General features: G+C 35.5%; 1 pseudogene; it reads left to right on the forward strand.

The window, feature by feature from the left end:
- The first annotated feature begins 698 nt into the window (after positions 1-698).
- LOC112867855 (double homeobox protein A-like) lies at positions 699-1,477 on the forward strand (annotated as a pseudogene).
- Positions 1,478-5,961: the final 4,484 nt, after the last annotated feature.

The following is a 5,961-nucleotide window of genomic DNA, read 5'->3' on the forward strand; positions in this document are numbered from 1 at the left end:
ATAGAAAAATTACTATAATTAACAGTGCCATTTGACAGCTTTATAGGTAACTGCTGTTCTTTAATTTGCTCTGAATAAGTTCTACTTTTCACTCTACTTCAGTGCTTTTTTACTCAGAATTTTTGGAACTAGAAAACATAATTTTTCCCAAAATAAAAATAATAATAATAATAATAAAATATAATATGGTTTCATTTAGTTTCTTTTTCAGACTGCATTATCTTGTTAAAGTAATAATAGAAGAGAAAGATTATGAACAATGGATAAAAAATTTCCTTGATTGTAAACAGAGAAAATTATTTGTTTGTTTATTTTCTCCCCTTGCTCAAAGCTTATTCTCCACTTACATGACTTTTGGCCACCATTTAACTTCCTGATTTCAGAAGCGGATCTAATGGAGAATTTTGTTTTGTCATTGGACACAAATCAAAAGCTCTTTATCACTAAAACCCCTAAATGTTCATGACTTAAGCCTCCCATACCCTTCTTCCCTCCCTCCCTTCTTTCTTCCTTCCTTCCTTCCTTCCTTCCTTCCTTCCTTCCTTCCTTCCTTCCTTCCTCTCTTTCTGTCTCTTTGTCTTTCTTTTTTCTTCTACTTTCTCTTTAGAGAGATATACTTTGCCCCCATCTAATGTGTATGACAATAAGTCCATGACCAAAGAGAAAATTATTTAAAAGAACCAGAACTCTCTTCCAACATGGCTCAAGATAACTCTCCAAACAAGACCATAGCAATGAATCATAGACACAGCCACACCAAATTCACAGAAGATCAATTGAAAATCCTCATCAAAGCATTTGACCAAAATCTTTACCCAGGTTATGCTATCAAACAAAAACTTGCTTTAGAAGTCAACACTGAAGAGTCTAAAATCCCGATTTGGTTTCGGAATTGAAGAGCTAGGTATCAGGGCCAGAAAAAATCAGAACCCGATAAGGAGTTAGAATTAAGCCAAGACCAAGATCATCCTGAAAAGGACATTCAAAGTAGAGAAGACAGATGGTGCTGTACCTGCTATAGAAACCAATTAACTCGAAATTCAACCTTGAAAAGTTAAACCATTACATTGATTAACATACTTGCTTAGCTGGCTTTATGCATGTAGACTTTAGCAACTGTCCTAATAAAAAGAAGCTTCATTCTGGAGTTGGGGCTTCATTCTGACTCGAGTATGAGGACCTTCACTTAACTGCATTTTGTTTGCAGACTCATCTTTTGCGACTCCAACTCTGGCCATATACTCTGCAACAGTACCAGCTATACTTCCACACAATTACACAACCTCATTGAGGCATTTATGAACAACCCATATCCTGGCATTGATTCCAGAGAGCAACTGCTAAGGAAATTGGCATTCCTGAATCAAGAGTCCAAATTTGTTTTCAAAATCAGAGATCCAGATTCCGTGTCCAGAGAAAAAGAGAACCTGATGATGAAGACTTAGAACAGAGACAAGACCAGGAACAGGATCTCTGAGATGAGAGAGTTCAAGGCATAGAAGCTACAGAAAATGGCACCAATATTATTATTGGTTGTCTTATTTCTCCAGAGCCAGAGCAAGACGGACAGACAGTGACATGCAATGTATTTTATATCTTCGGCCTGGACTCTAAATCTCTCTCGCTCATCTTGGAAACGTGTTTTTCTGAACACATCTTCAGATTTTCCAGAGATGAGCCTACTGGAGACACTAAACAGGACTTCAGAAGGCAGAGACAGGAACATGGTGCCAGACAGCCCGATGGACTGATCCTGGACCGAGAGTTCAGCAGATCTCAAGGACAATGAAATTAAACAATATCATTTTTCAGTCATCATAGTAATTGTCATTTAAAAAATAAAAGATTTTATTTTTAAGTAATCTCTATACCCTATGTGGGCCTTGAACTCACAACCCCAAGACCAAGAGTTGCATGCTTCACTGAGCCAGTCAGGCACCACAACTGTGCTTTTTAATAAGAAACATTGACTTGGTCTTCATCCCAGTTTTCAAGCACAGAGCTTCTAAACTTTGGAGTTTCCTATGATGAGAGAAATTAGACGATTGGCACTTTCAGTCCTTCCTCCTGGACCTTCAGGAAGGAGGGAGGGGCTGAAGGTTGAATCAGTTGCTAATGGCCAATGATGTATTTATTTTTTTTATTGTCATTCCAGTATAGTTAATAAACACTGTTATGTTAGTTTCAGGTGTACGATACAGTGATTCAACAATTCTGAATATTATTCAGTGCTTATCATGATAAGTGTGCTGTTAATCCCCATCACCTATTTCACCCAACCCCCAACAGCCTCCCCTCTGGTAACCATCAGTTTGCTCCCTATAGTTAAGAGTCTGGTTTTTGGTTTGTCTCTTTATTCCTTTGTTCACTTGTTTTGTTTCTTAAATTCCACATACAAGTGAAATTATATGGTATTTGTCTTTCTCTGACTGATTTATTTTAACATGTGATTTTTTTAACTTATTTTTTTTAGTAGTCTCTACCCCCACCGTGGGGCTTGAACTCACGACTCCGAGATCAAGAGCTGCATGCTCTACTGACAGAGCCAGCCAGGCATCCCTTGATTTATTTTACTTAGCACTATACTTTCTACATCCATCATGTCATTACAAGTGGCAAGATTTCATTCTTTTTTATGGCTGAATAATATTCCATTATATGCATATACCACATTTGGTTTAACCATTGATCCATGGATGGACACTTAGGTTGCTTCCATCTTTGGGCTCTTGTGAAAAATTATATGATAAACATGGGTTTACAAATACATATTTAAAATCTCTGTTTTCGATTCTTTGGGTTATATATCCAGAAGTGAATTGCTGGACCATATGATAAAGGATTTTTAACAGACATTATGAGGCAGGTATTTTAAAAAGTAAACACTGTGACCAAATACAGATTTCTATAAGGAGTGTGGTAATTTCAAATATTCTAAAATTTCATGTCCAGTTAATAGCTGAATTTCATAAAAATTAAAAGTAAAAATCTTATATAATAGATGGAACCCTTTAATTTATGGATACACATACATACACATGAAGATATCTGATATATATACTTTAGTTAAAAAATTTTTTTTACATTTCTTTATTCTGGAAAGACAGAGAGAGACAGAGCATAATTGGAAGAGGGGCAGAGAGAGAATGAGACACAGAATCTGAAGCAGGCTCCAGGTTCTGCAGTGACAGCACAGAGCCCGACATGGGGCTTGAACCCACAAACTGTGAGATCATGACCTGAGCTTAAGTCGGACACCCAACTGACTGAGCCACCCAGGTGCCCCTATACGTTAATTTAAAATAAGTTCATATTCTAGGTCAGTACTCTCCAAAAGAAATTTCGGTGCTGATGGAAATATTCTATATTGGTGTTGTCCAATATAACAGCCACAAGCTACAGCTGACTACTAAGTAGTAGAAATGTGGCTAGTATGACAGAGGAATTGCATTTTTAATTTAATTTATTTCAATTTAAATGTATATAGTCACATGTGGCTAGTGGTTACCTTATTGAACATTGCAGATCTAGAAAGCATTTTGTGACCAATTTCATTCAACATTACATTGGTATCCATCTTTTCAATTTTATAAATGTGCTCCTCAAATAGTGGCACCCATTTATTTGATGGCATTAGTAGGTTAGAAAGTACAATGTAAAACTATGTTTCAATAACCGCAAAACTGAAACCATGCCCCATGGGTTAATGAGGTTAAAACTAGGAGAAAATTTTATTCATGTTTTTTAGAGAACTGTTTCCAATCAGCTATTGAGCCTTTTCAGATCCCACTAATAAATCCACTAGCTGTCTCTGCAGAAACCTGAACTCAAGGTCAACTGATAGGGTCCCAGCCCATGAAAAAAGAAGGCCCTGCATTCCTTACTCAAGAAAATGAAAAAAAAAAAAAAAAAAAAAAAAAGAAGAAGAAGAAGAAGAAAGAAAGAAAAAGAAAATGAACCCCAGACCCCATCCAGTTTATGCCAGCTCCTGGAGCATACCTATAGCTTCTTCCCCTTACCCTAAGATAACACCTTACATTAGGTGCAGGGTTTTGCTTCATTCTGGTGCTAAGTCTTTACCACAAAATGAACATGGATGAATATCATGTATATGTTTGCTTAGTACCCATGCTCCATCTTTGCTCATAATAGACCCCACCTTTTCATCAATATGTATGTAACCCCAGCCCATCTGATTATTAAAAACTTGTTCTCTCTCCTTTCTGGGAGGTGGATTTGAGCCTTGCCCTCTTACCTCCTTGTCTCCTCATCTGGCTGCCTCTGAAATAAACCCTTTCCTTGTTGAAGAAAAAAAAAAAAAGAATCAATCTCTTTTTCTTTCAAGGATCACTTTCTCCCATCCAAGTACTAACCAGGCCCGACCCTGCTTAGCTTCTGAGTTCAGACGAGATCGGGCGCATTCAAGGTGGTATGGCCATAGACTCAAGGATCACTTTCTAATTGTGGACCTAGAAGGGTGATTTTACAGAGAATATTTATGTTGTATAGATGTGTGGTCCAATGTGATCCTTAGACTGTGATAGTAAAACAAATACATACCTAATACTTGAAGGAAAATATTGAATGTATAATACTAATAATATTTAGAAGGGTACTAACTTTGTTAGTATAGATTAAGGTTCATATTGATATTTAAAATAATAGCATAGGAGTGTCTGGGTGGCTAAGTCAGTTAAGCACCCAACTTCGGCTCAGGTCATTCATGATCTCACAGCTTGTGAGTTCAAGCCCCGTGTCAGGCTCTATGTTGACAGCTCGAAGCCTGGAGCCTGCTTCAGATTCTGTGTCTCCCTCTCTCTCTCTGTCCCCACCCCCACCCCCACCCCCGCACTCACACTCTGTCTCTCTCTTTCTCTTAAAAAAAGAAAAATAGAAAAAATAATAGCATAATTGTATGCTATGCTGAAGAAACTAGTGTATTTGTGTATACATATCTATATATTTTTATAAATAGATATACATATATATGTTTATTAAAATAGCTATAACTGCTTTAAAATATTAGAGGATTATCACAGAGCTCTGGATTTTCATTGTTGTTTATATTGAACACCTGACCATTTTTCATTTGCCGTCATTAACCAAGTATAGCTTTTGACCTTAAAAGGGTAGCATTTACATAGGAAAGCTCATCTTACCAGGATACCATGATGATATTCCCCTAAAGGAATAATACATATTGCAAATTACTAGAAAAAGGTCATTATTGTATTAAGTAAAATACTGTGTTTTTTTTTCAAAAATTCAGATAGGTATTAGCTTCTGAATGAGAATACTTAAAAATTATATTTTTCAAGCTTTTCCTAATCTACATAAATATAAGACTGCTTTAGAGCCCATTAAAAATTGGAAGTTTTATTTGCTAGAGTTTAACAATTTTGCGTATTTTTAGGTCTGCATATGTAAGGCATTCAAGATCAGCCTAGTGAGTTACAAGCAAAGAATCAGAATCTTTTCGAAAAAATCTAACAGATCATTCATTTTTAAAAAGGTTTTGAAACCTTTTCTTAAAGTATTATTATAATAAAATCTCACTGCTATAGTAATGAGAGACAAGCATCACAAATCATGGCATTATGTAGCAGTAAAATAAAAATATGGGCAACTGTGATATTATCTAATATTACTTTCTCATTTCTAATAAATATTCTGTAATCATTACATGGAACCTTACATCTAAATTTCTATGTTTAAGGTTTTTGTTGTTGTTGTTAGTTTGGCGATTTTGCATGTAATCAGTGTAAGAATAAGAGGATTCAACTTTCTTATTTATATATGCAGTAAATATTTCATAGCTTTCTCAATAACAATACACTCAAAAGTCTTCATAGTTGAATAACAAATTTCCAAATTGCATAAAAATGTAGAGTATTGTGCTTAAGAAAAAAAATAAGCATTTTTAAAAAGCTGATATAAATGAAATAACTGACAAAAGGCATT

This window comes from Puma concolor, chromosome B4 (assembly GCF_028749965.1).
Source record: "Puma concolor isolate L17-30 chromosome B4, mPumCon1.1.hap2, whole genome shotgun sequence".
NCBI classification, from domain to species: Eukaryota; Metazoa; Chordata; class Mammalia; order Carnivora; family Felidae; genus Puma; species Puma concolor.